At 35.7% G+C, this 13190-nt stretch overlaps 1 protein-coding gene and 1 long non-coding RNA gene across 4 annotated transcripts in view; one reads left to right on the top strand and one right to left on the bottom strand.

Moving 5' to 3' along the window:
- LOC137650246 (uncharacterized) overlaps window positions 1-9914 on the bottom strand; it is a 32057-nt gene extending 22143 nt beyond the window's left edge. The window contains exon 1 of one of the 3 annotated variants that reach the window (XM_068383524.1): window positions 9836-9914. The gene's annotated coding sequence lies outside the window, so the exon portion shown is untranslated. Of the gene's footprint in view, window positions 1-9675 lie in introns of all 3 variants that reach the window. The other 2 variants (XM_068383523.1, XM_068383522.1) reach the window with 2 other exon arrangements.
- Window positions 466-1994, top strand: LOC137649792 (uncharacterized). Its single transcript, XR_011045867.1, has 3 exons — window positions 466-533; window positions 744-890; window positions 1379-1994. It is a non-coding gene; the product is annotated as an uncharacterized lncRNA (long non-coding RNA).
- Window positions 9915-13190: the final 3276 nt, after the last annotated feature.

Here is a 13190-nt window from a genome sequence, read left to right as displayed (position 1 = left end):
ATGATCTATGAATAAAATTGTTCGGGTATGTGTGCCCACGCGAATGTCCGAGTGTTTATATAATCAGCAAAAATTAAAACTAGTATTAACCTATTCGATGAAAACGATGCATTATCTCCAAGTTTGTTTCGTAAAAAAACAATATTCAAAAGAAAATCAGCATTATATTAAATTTCATAATGTGTAAGGAGAATCCCTATTTAAGTGGCCCTAATTATGCTCTTATGACATCCATAATCCTCCCTTCGAGAGATTATTCCTAATAATATTATATTTTATAAAACTGATAAATGTAAGTTACCTTACATGATTCTGCACTAATAGCTTGTATTCTCGTCTGCCGTGAAATTGTCTTTTAAGAAATGGACCAAGCGAGTAATAGTTCCGCTGTTATTGGTATGTACCGCCTTTCTCTGTTTAAGAGTCCTTGGCTGGGCATGGTGAAGCTTTCTCAGGCTGCATTGCCGTTACCCCTCTTAGTTGGGTGGCTGGTGGTAACTGGTGCTCAAGAGGACTCGAGTTTTGTGTTATTTGTAAGTGATGAAACTGCATTCGTTTGATTTCTAGTTTTGTAAATTTCGAATACAGTGTCATGTGGTGTTGATTGGAGGTTGTTGACATGTCATATATCTACACCTTGAGTATTTTAAACACTCTTAACATACCTGTTTATAAGTCGTTCTCCGTAGGCCTATACTTTATTAAACACCAATGTTTTGACTTCGTATTATTTGTACTTTCAGGAATGTAAAGTCTTTGATCCCTTGATTACCTGTGCGTTTCAAGCTTGTATTCTGGATGGTTACCTCTTATCAGAGCTTATTTGTATTATCCTTGCGTATAGACGCACATGTCTCCTGAATACTGAATGATGACAACGCTGGAATCAGGTTAAGTATTTTTCAGTCTGGACTAAAATGTAAGTATGATTATATACTTTCATTCTTTGAATCTAATCCCAAGCAAGCCAGTCCTCCCCGGTTGGGGGCGGCGCTCCCAATTGTGGGAGGACGTTCCCTATAGCGCACGGTAGACCTTAAATTGAAGGTCTACCGTGTGCTACAGGGAGGCTTGCTTTTAACCCCTTACGGCAAGTTGTTTTAACTTTTCTGTACTTTATTTAGGTTCTGCGGTTCATCTAAAGCCTATATACCTCAAAATTTTTAGGTTTTCCTAGACTTTTGTTGTTTCTTTTAAATTCTCTATTCCATAATCTAAGATTATACTACTTCGTCTTAACAAGTTTATGGCTGTATGCATTGTTGTCCGAAATTTTTAACTGTTTCTATTTGTTTAATATTAAGGCTTTAGATACCGGTTATTTAAGTAGGGATACCAAACTCAATAAGTGAAGTTTCTGATACTAGACTCTTTTCAGATGGATGGCGAGACTTCCGGATTAAATTGTCTAAGGACCAAATTCCAAGAATATTAACTTAATTTCTACCTACGACGGGTTCGTTTGGTTGGAGATGGGTTACTTGAAACCTGTAAGATCTTTTAGAAATAACTCGGAGGTTGTTACTGGAATGTGCGCTTAACTTGGATAGAGGTACATTGGGATTTAAATTCCGGCTTGTACTGGTAGATTTAGTAACCTAAAATTTGTGGAATTACGGCAAATAGGTTACTGGTAAGTTGTAACAAAGAATGTAATTAGCTTATTTTATGGCCTGAATTCCTAGAGATTTTTTTTAAACTGATTAAGCTTACTGAAAAGGACTTTTTTTTATTTCATTTATTTTTTTTTATTCTGGCTTATAAAATCCTTTAAAGTTAGGTATTGAGGAAGTTTAATTTTTTTGGTGTATTTGGTAAATCTCTCTTAGTTATTAAACAATCAATAGATTAAATAACTGTTCATATTAAATTAATGGTCGTTTGAACCCATCGTTGCCTTTAATTCTATATCCTGAAATAAATTTCTTACTACGTGGTTGTCATATTTGCTTTATCTTCTAAGTCATTACTGTAATATAAGTGTTGTAAAGGGATTGGTAATGTTTTTTTTTTTTTTTCCTAAGTAGATTTTAACAGTGAATTTTACCCATTGTTCTTCAAATTTCAAACTTCCTGTTATAAAATACAGACTTTGCTTTATAATAGTGAAACCGCATGGTGACTTCTCCTAACGGGTATTTGAAAAGTTTTATGAAAACTCAAACTAGGCAATTACATTTAGACTTCCCTTATGATTTCGTACGGAACCTTTATTCTTGTTAAAAAAAATTAACTGGTTAACTGATTGAGAAACTTGTGTCAAACAGCTGAACTATGGAACCTGTTACGTTTTATTCAACAAATATTTTAGCGTAGCTTTAATATACGAAATATACGAATTGGAAGACCTATCTTTTAACATGCTGATGTACTCTTGGGGTTACTAAATAAGGATTGATGGTTGAGATTTTGAACGAATCTTTAATGATATAGAAATGTTAATGTTCAGATGCTCCACAGAAGTTCAAAAATAGTCCGTACCGTATGGACTGGCATCTTTTGGAGTTTGCAGTTGGCCATAGAATTTTTGAGCAGATCGCAAGTCCGAAGGAAGTGGAACTACCAAATTATTAATGGGGCACTAATACATTTATAGCCATATTCATCTCGTTTTTTTTTTCTTTTTTTTTATATCTGCCTCTGTCGCTTAATAAAGTTTCAATTATACAAAGATGGGTGTAAAAGTATAAGGATTTCTGAATAAATTTGACTATTTTAAAGAAAAAAAGCTAGTCTATATACTGTGCACAGCAGTCGATACAAGACACTTTAGCTTAAAGGTCCTGTATTGTTAGTCTTAATAAATTCCCCAATTTTACAAATTTCGCAGAATAAGCATTTACTTGTGAGAACCAGAAATCGTGCAATCTGTGTTTTATAAGGTCGGCACCATCTCATAAATTATTCGATAACAATTATTCGAAAAAAAAAAAAAACTTCGAATGAAAACTTTTGAGAAAGTTCTTCGAATTACAAGTATTCAAGATATGCTATTGTGGTCCAAAAGTGACATAAGATAATCTCAATTTTACTTTCAAGAATTCTAATGCTGCTGCCCAAGCCTTCGTCACAGTAGATAAAGTTACCGAATAATTTAGTGTTTGAATTCAAATATGTATTCTTCCATTGTAAATCCTGCTTTAGAATTACTTTGAAGATTCATGGATTGGTCGTCCTTCAAGACATCGACGTAGTCCTATGTTTGAAATAAATATGTGATCTTGTCTTGTTTTGAGAGATTAATTGATTTGAGGTTTTGTGGCATCCTGACATCTATAGTCATTGACGCAGATATCATTTATAAAAATTTAAATACTCTATTAAAATCATAAAAGCGTAGGTATAAAAAAAAGCTTTAAGACCACCTTCTTCTGAAATTAAGCTAAAAATACAGCTAGCATGGTAGGATACATCATGTCCAAAAATCTTGGCAGTGATGAACTATTTTGACTGGATGAACCTGCCATCCTCGCCTCGAGCCTCGAACAAATATCTATTTCTTTCACTACTATATGTGGGGGCATTCGGTTAACAAATGCCTCGCTCGTTAGTACCACTTGGTCTTCGCATTATGGCTGGTGTTGGCCAGTATGCAGATGCTCATGTGTCCGCCAAGTGTGACCAACGCGGAGACGACAAGCGTAGTCTTCCTGCTCGCAATGAAAAGAGCAGGATTTGCAAGACATTCATATTGCTAAAAAATAAGAGCAGGACGCACAAATATGTTGATTCCACAAAATACTGCGATTTAAATAGAAGGCTACAAAAATTAATGGCAACTTTTGACAAGATTCAGTAATTGAGTATTTTCGCATTGTAGCGTTTGTAAGTTCGGAGTTGCGAAGGAGAGGATTGATTTTATAGAATAATACAAGTCCGCTACTAAGAAACGGCAATACTTGTCTTCCTGGGAAAATGGGTGGAATTCGTCAAGTACATTAGCTCTCTTCCATTATTATGGACTAATGTATTTCATTATCTCATCACATGAACAAGGTTTAGCCTCTACAACTATCCCCTCATATGAATCGGCTCTATCTAGACCTACTGCTTATGCTTCTGATATTGAACTCAATAGCGAACTATTCATTAAGATCCTGAAGGCTTGTGCTGAAATTAAACCAAATGCTCCTCCCAGGGCCATCTCATGGTCGTTGGATAAAGTCTTGCACTTAGCCTCATCAATAGATAACGACTCTACCTCTTTAAGGGATTATTATTATTATTACTAGCCAAGCTACAACCCTAGTTGGAAAAGCAAGATGGCCAAGGGCTCCAACAGGGAAAAATAGCCTAGTGAGGAAAGGAAATAAGGAAATAAATAAATGAGAATAAATTAACAATATATCATTCTAAAAACAGTAACAGCGTCAAAAGATATGACCAATATAAACTATTAACAACGTCAAAAACAGATATGTCATTTATAAAATATAAAAAGACTCATGTCAGCCTGGTCAACATAAAAGCATTTGCTCCAACTTTGAACTTTTGAAGTTCAAACATTACTTGTGTCAATTGGAAGAGATTAAACACTGTGGTGTTGTGGCCGCTGGTAGTGTGATTAAACTAACTTCTTAGTATTGTGCATGGAAAATTATGGACTGTATAATTGGGACTTTTCCAGTCTACATAGTGCAAGTGCAATACTATTCTTATTTGCAGTGTGTTAAACTATATATATATATATATATATATATATATATATATATATATATATATATATATATATATATATATATATATATATAGTTAACTCTATTCAGAGAAGGATAGCCGTAGCTTGTTTTAAACACGTCCCGGTTTCATATACGATATCTCTCTGGATATTCGCTCCAGGAATAGTAAAAAGCTATCTTCGAGGAACTTCCATCAGGACAACATAGCTATCTCACCTAAAAATAGATTTTTCCTATGTCAAAATCCGTTATAAAGGCCATGTCAACATTTTATATAAACTGTAGCGTGGCTCCCCTAAACACCAATTCACAAAAGCTTGATCAAAACAGCCAAATCGTCGGACGCTCGAGAAATGTCAGTCTACTCAATTATTATTATTATTATTATTATTATTATTATTATTATTATTATTATTATTATTATTACTTGCTAAGCTACACCCGTAGTTTGAAAAGTAGGATGCTGTAAGGCCAGGGGCTCCAGCATGGAAAACAGCCCAGAAAGGAAAGGAAATAAGGAAAAATTAAATATTTTGAAAATAGTAACATTAAAATAAATATTTCCTATATTAACTATAAATACTTTAACAAAACAAGAGGAAGAGAAATTGGATAGGAAAGTGTTCCCGAGTGTACCCTCAAGCAAGAGAATTATAACCCAAGATAGTGGAAGACCATGGTACAGAGGCTATGGCACTACCCAAGACTAGAGAGCAATGGTTTGATTTTGGAGTGACCTTCTCCTAGTAGAGCTGCTTACCATAGGTAAAGAGTCTCTTCTACCCTTACCAAGAGGAAAGTAGCCACTGAATAATTGCAGTGCATTAGTTAACCCTGTAGGTGAAGAAGAATTATTTGGTAATCTCAGTGTTGTCAAGTGTATGAGGACAGAGGCGAATATGTAACCAGAGAGAAGGATCCCATGTAGTACTGCCCGGCCAGTCAAAGGACCCCATGACTCTAGCGGTGCCCTGGCCAACCTACTACCGGAAAATCCCTACACCACTCTTGAAAATTGTCAGATTAGACTGAAATACCATAGTTTGAGCTTTTGATTTCATCTGGTGGACATGACATTCATCACTTTAGCTTGTTGATATTATACAATGAAAATATCAGAGAAGAAACTTGACTAATTCTCAACTTTTCTTTCTTAAATGAAGCCATAACTCGCAAATTCGGTCCTTGACAGAATGCTGACGTCACAGAATAACGGTACATAAAGTTGGGACCAATGCTTCGAGTGACTACAGCAATGAAAAACAAACAGTTATGAAAAGCTGGGAGGTAGCCACAGCCACAATGAGAGAGGACTACGCTGGGGGTATACTGCAGTTAAATGTCTTTGAATCACCTTCGAGAGAGAGAGAGAGAGAGAGAGAGAGAGAGAGAGAGAGAGAGAGAGAGAGAGAGAGAGATTTTCAAGTAACACGTAATTTAGTGGAATATTTGTAATTTGTTGATGTTGACGTGCTTATAACATCTATGATATATCTACGTATGCTAGCCAATAAATGTATGATTTTAAAAGTATAAATATTACTTTATATAAATTAGCTACACTGAAAGCAGCAACGAAACAAATTCATTAACCGGCAACTCTGCCGAGAGAATTATGCGACGGACTCGAACAAAAAGTATCAAGTATTGCTTACAAAATATTTAAAAATGAAAATAAAATTACGAACCTCTGTTGCGATAGACGTAAGATATATAAAGGATCGATCTTTTCACTTCTATCGCACGATTATTATTCACCGAATTGAGGTAAAAACTTTCTTTGAATCTTCCGGACATACTTGTGGTAACGAAGAGGAGCAGGAGGGGATGGTGGGTTGGGGGTGGGATGACGAACAGGAAACCGTTCATGAGAGATTTTTCTATTTTCTCTCTGCGTGGTGCACTTTTTCTCTCCCCCAGATTTCAGGCGGAACGAGAAAGCTGTTGTCTAGTTTTTTTTTTCTTTTTTTTTTTTTTTTGTTCACTGACATGTAAGGGTCGATAACTAGAGCATGCATAGAGGTATGAATATCTATAATTCACAAGTAGCCTACACATCTCGATCTACTACTGTATAGACTAATTGGTTTAATTTCTTCTTTTTCTTCTTCTTCTTCTTCTTATTATTATTATTATTTTTATTATTATAAGTTAAGCCGCAACCCTATTTACCCTAAAAGTAACGTTATCTCTAGGGAAAAAATAAAGTTTGACTTAGTAACGCTAGACCTATTATCATTGTGGTGCATCTGACCGTGTTAATATGCATGTGATTTGGACTAGAAGATTATCTTGTTGCTTATGCAGATAATGTTAGTCTAATAATCTATTTGCACAGAACAAATCTGTGGTCGTTAATTATTCTTTAAACGGAGATTTAGATAAAATTAGTGCATGGTGCAATTGGGGCGTGAGGTTGAACCCAAACAAAACTCAATGCACAAATATCTGCAGTTCTGTGACAGTGGATCCATACCTCAAAGCTCTTCAATATTTCTGTAACTTTACAGTTCTTTTGAAATATTGAATTTTAACCTTGAAAGCAAAATATCATAGAATAAACGTGTAAGGTTCACCCCACTTCGTCAATCGGAGCAATGAATCTTAAAGTAGTTTTTTGGAGATTGTCTATCACGAAAAAAAATTGTTTTATTTTTCTATTCACTTATCTTTTGAATTAATTATTCCAGATCTTAAATCTTATAGCTGATCCTGTCGCTCAATTTTATCATCGTAAATGTTAAATGGAAAATATAAATAAAAATCACTATATTGTTACTCTTCTTACAATATTTTATTTTCCGTCTTTCCTTTCCTTATTGGGCTATTTTCCCTGTTTGGGCCCCTGGGCTTATAGCATTCTGCTTTTCCAACTAGGGTTGTAGCTTAGCAAGTAATAATAATAATAATAATAATATCCTTTGCATTCACATCTAACAGCACTACCAACCACCGAATACTAGACATATAGTTAATACTCAGTCATGCCTTTTCTTTAGTAAAGTTCAATGCAATACAGTGTCAGTAACTTTCGTCTGAACTATAGAATTATCTAATTTGTCATATGGATGAATTCGTGAGGGAACCTCGGGAGTTTAAACTGGTTGCAGGTGTTAGTCTTGATGAACAGACTCAGGAAAGTCTCATCTTATCATTTAATGGTTTCCAACTAGTCTAGCAGTCTGTTACTTTATTATGCACTTTATTTTATTTATACATTTCTTTCTTTTGCACTAGGCTACTTTTATCATTAGTATTATTATAAGTGAAAGATACAGAGAAAAAAAGAAAGACATAACAAACACAAGGACAAGAAAACAACTAATAAACAAATAACGTTAATTTCTCCACTCTTAGGAAGTATATGGTTCTCAAAAGTCTTTTGGGATGAAACTGCAAGCCCGTATCCTATCCCATTATGGCAGAAAATGGCAATATAACGACAATGAAGTCTTAATGCAACAAGCCTAAATAGTTCCCTTGTGTGTGTGTGTGTGTGTGTGTCCACAACCAGGCTACTGAATACACCACCAACAACAAATGCAGCCGTTTCTAGTCGACTGTATGACAAAGGCTCAGACATTATCTACGGTTTGGCCAGTTTTTATCACCAGGCTAGCCACTGCGGATTAGTGATGGTGGGAGACTTTTGTCTGAACACTCTCATCAAACCAACCTAGTATGGGTATCCCTGATTAGTACAGCTTTGTTAATCATGGCGGTGCACAAACCATTTCTCCACGATAAGGTATCACCACCTTATCACAAATAACATTAGAATAAAACTTTCAAATGATTCAAACATAAGTCCAAACTGAGTGAATGAAATGAAGAAATGGTCTCGCATTCCTCCTTGCATTGCAACGGGAGACGCCATGAACCCGCGTCACGATGCACTTAACGGGAGATTATCCTCGTGAGGATTAATGGTTGCTTAAATGGCCGTAATTCAAGGCTGGAAACAAGTGTCGCTGCACTGCTGTACACTTGCTGAAGGCTTTTGTGCTTGCGCGCAGGAACCAGGAATAGAGAGAACAACAGAATATAGATTTATGTAGCGCAATTGAATAATAGCGTGTGGGTAGTTCTGCATGGTGCATGCGATAGGACCTTGACAATTACTCAGAAAGCATGAATGATGAGAGAAGTTTGTGTACATATGGTTTACACTGTTGAGAGAGAGAGAGAGAGAGAGAGAGAGAGAGAGAGAGAGAGAGAGAGAGAGAGAGAGAGAGAGAGAGATTTATACCAAAAAGTATCAGATCCAGATAATAACAATGGTATAATACGAAGTTTAATGTTACCACAACAACATGAACCATGATAATTATCATGGCATATATGGTGTTCATGGCAGGAAAAATACAAACATGCAACTATCAGGATAAAATAGAAGTTATAAAAATTCTATAATCAAACAAAAAGATTCTGGAGCGGGCTTCCTGTTAATTGAATAACTAATTTAGGGATATACTCTCGGTTTTCTAAAGCCCTAGTCTCCAAATCTATTCAGTTCAACGTTGAAACATAGGAACGAAACTGCAGTTAACTTTACCTTCTCCAACACTTTCGATAATCAGTCACCTCAACTGTAGGCAGTTTCAGTATATGGATAAAAGGGCTTATAAGTGCATTGGTTAATGGAAGTACTTTAAATCTTTTTTTTTTTCACCGTGAATTTAATGTGAATTTCTGTTGTTGATGAGTTTTAAGAAACATTGATAAATCATTCACACATATACACAACATACAGTACACATGCACACACACACGGTAATATTGCGGTAGTCTCCCACCCAGCCTACCCTCCTTTTTTTTCCGTGGGGAAAAAAATCCGTTAGTTTTCATGTTTATAATATGATACCTCTACGAATTCACCAAAGTCCTTTCGCAAGTGACTGACTGTTAGGATCAAGGTACGGTTTAATTCACAGTTCTTGCATATTACTTTTTATAAATGTAAATAAAAACTCATAAGTCTAGTCATACCACTTACCAATGATGTCTATAATCCAAAAACAGGAGAATGTAAAATCCTTATCCACTTGTTAGGAAACACTTACATATACACGGGTGCACTTCAGTTTTCTTTAACTTAGCACTGAGAATAAGCTCGCCGATCGTACCTGCGAGTTGCAACAGTCATGTACACATACTTGGAGAGAGCAGTAGGATGACGTCTGGGCTGAGCCTTCGTTCCCGGGTTAAGCAAGTCCTTGAACTCGAGAGAGCGGTAACATTGCCAGCCGTATGGTGCTCCAATCTACGTATGGTGCTCTAGTTTACCGTTAATTCATTTGTAAGTTTAAGTTAGAAGAGGGAAAGTTTGTTTTGCTAGATAATTTAAGTTACACATGTTTTCTGAATTGCTTCATTTGCACAATTTACGATGCAAGACCAGGGATAATCGCAATATATTTGTTTGCCTTCAGGCGCCTACTTGGCATTAGCCGTTTGAAACTCAATGGCGTGTTTCCAAGAAATGCAACAAATATGTATTCGGAAATAGTTTAAAAGGAACACTAAAATCAACAACAATACTGAAAAACTAATCATTATTACTAGCTAAACTAAACCCTAGTTAGAAGAGCATGATGCTCTAAGCCCAAGGGGTTCAACAGGGAATAATAGCCCGGTGAGGAAAGGAAATAAGGAAAAAAATGACCTACAAGAGAAATAATGAACAATTAAATATAAAACATTTTAAGAACGGTAACTTCATTAGAATAAACCTTTCGTATATAAACTATAACAACTTAAAAAAACAAGAGGAAGAGAAATAAGGTTCTTAGTGAGCCTTTACCAAGAGGAAAGTAGCCACTGAACAATTACATGCCCTGGGTCTCAATAAGAGTTTTATCAACTTTTTATCAGATACTACTACTTTGTTGATTTAGGTCGCACACATGAGTTGCTGGAAATAAAATGATTCATTATTTGGCCGATATCAAGTATGGTAGTGGGTTGGCCAGGGCACCAGCTACCCGTTGAGATACTACCCCTAGAGAGTTACGGGGTCCTTTGACTGGCCGGACAATGCTACTACATTGGACCCTTCTCTCTGGTTACGGTTCACTTTCCCTTTGCATAAACATACACCGAATACTCTGGTCTATTCTTTACAGATTCTCCTCTGTCCTCATACACCTGACAACACAGATTACCAAGTAACTCTTCTTTACTCAAGGGGTTAACTACTGCAATGTAATTGTTCAGTGGATACTTTCCTCTTGGTAAGGATAGAAAGATACTCTTTAGCTATAGTAAGCAGCTTTTCTAGGAGAAAAACACCCCAAAATCAAATAATTATTCTCTAGTCTTGGGTAGTGCCATAGTGTCTCTACCATGGTCGTCTACTGTCTTGGGTTAGAGTTCTCTTGTTTGAGGGTACACTTGGGCACACTATTCTATCTAATTTCTCTTCCTCTTGTTGTGTTAAAGTTTTTATATGTTATATAGGAAATATCTATTTTAATGCTGTTACTGTTCTTAAAACATTTTATTTTTCCTTGTTTCATTTCCTCACTGGGCTTTTTTCCCTGTTGGAGCCCCTGTGCTTATAGATCCATGCTTTTCTAACTAGGATTGTAGCTTAGCAAGTAGTAATAATAATAATAATAATAATAATAATAATAATAATAATAATAATAATAATAATAATAATAATAATAGCGGCGTAAAAAATCAAATCCAGAAAGAATGTCTTTTCCAAATAAGAAGTTTTCTTATTATCAAGAGAAGAACGTTAAAGATTTGGCAGTATGTCTGAAAGCTGACACTGGGCAGTTAGTTAAATGTGACTGCTCTTAATGACATTGACCAATTTTTCATTGATCATCTATCTTCGTAGATGGTGCATTAATTCAGAACTAAACCAATGCTAATTCATTTGCTGTGCAATTATTATGCCAACTTCGTCTGAAGTGTAATTGAGCAGCAAATATTGCTGCTCAAATCCATTAAAATCGTGTATGGTTTGTAAAACAACAACAACATTATGTTCAGGTTTGACCTATTTACGTACACACATCCACACACACACACACACACACACACAACCGGAGGAAAGCTTGACTGAATCAATCTGATTTTTGTAGGCTACTCTAGGATTCACAATCTCACTGAGAATAGCATTTGTTAGAGATATGGCAATTTCGGTCTCAGTTCCGTGTAACTTTAGGTGCAAATATTTAGGTCCAAAAAGAACCCATTCCGCAAAAGAAAATAATGGCACGCGTGTCAGACTTGGCACTCGGGGTGCTTGTCTATGGCACGGCATTTGATTCGAAGGAGCAAAGAAATAATCCAAAAAAAAGGGAGAGAGAGAGAGAGAGAGAGAGAGAGAGAGAGAGAGAGAGAGAGAGAGAGAATGTGTATTGTGCATAGTTTCTTATATTTTTTTATGATTTAAATTATCATATATCTATCTATCTATCTATCTATCTATCTATCTCACTACGTTTCCTTTCCTATGATATGTACCTATCCTCACAAATACGATTTTGCATGCCATATCCCACGATCAAGTAATTCCCCTCACCAGGTCAGATTGGCTACCCGAGTATGGTCCCGTTTATAATTTCTTGAGATTTTGATTACGCTACCTGAGTATGGTCCCTGTTGTTCCAGTGAGTCTTTAAGTCACCGTACGTAATATTCTTTCTAATTAACTGTCACGATGACTACTGTACTATGAAAAAAAAATCAAGTTTCATGTCCGATTATTTCAGTCATCGTGGAGAAATGACTGGATTTATTCATTAGATTGATCGTGCTGTTTGTGCTCTCTGCTGCAAGAATGTTGTGTCTCTCACATCGAGTGTTGAACCACACTTTGAAAGAAAACACTAGCAGTCAAGGCTAAGGCAATTAAGAATGTAGTATCCAGCTATGAAAAACAAAGTAATGTGTTCAAAACCGTGAATGTTTGCGAAAACAAGGAACTGAAGTCAGTTAAAAACTTTGTCTATGTATTGATTGCTAAGCATTGAAAGACTTTTACTAATGGAAAATATGCTTTATTATGGCATATCAAACATTTATGTCATGCATGTTCAGGAAAATAGATTATAATTGAAATGGTCACTACATACTATACTGTTATAATTTTAATTTTCCTATATGGTGCTAAAAATAACAACTGGCACACAAGGTAGTAAAAATTTTTCTTATAAATTATCAAGTGACACATTGTGCTTAAAAAGTTGCCGATCCCTGACTGTAAGCAAAGGGAAAATGCACGAGCTCTAGTGAATGATTTTTTGCTCCATAGATTTTATTTATAAGCTTTAGATGTTCAAGAACTTTTGGGTCTTGGTAGTTGCCTAATTTTACGGAGAGATCACTTATCACGTTTTCCAGCTCTCCCAAACCCTCTTGCAACCATCCCCTATCCCGTCACATCATTTATAAATGAACTGAGCAATATAAACTCATATCACACTTCAAAGAACCCTCATAGTAATCTCTCTCTCTCTCTCTCTCTCTCTCTCTCTCTCTCTCTCTCTCTCT

This window comes from Palaemon carinicauda, chromosome 11 (genome assembly GCF_036898095.1).
Source record: "Palaemon carinicauda isolate YSFRI2023 chromosome 11, ASM3689809v2, whole genome shotgun sequence".
Taxonomy (NCBI): Eukaryota; Metazoa; Arthropoda; class Malacostraca; order Decapoda; family Palaemonidae; genus Palaemon; species Palaemon carinicauda.
The sequence above is the reverse complement of the archived record's forward strand: the minus strand, read 5'-3'. Positions and strand labels throughout refer to the sequence as shown.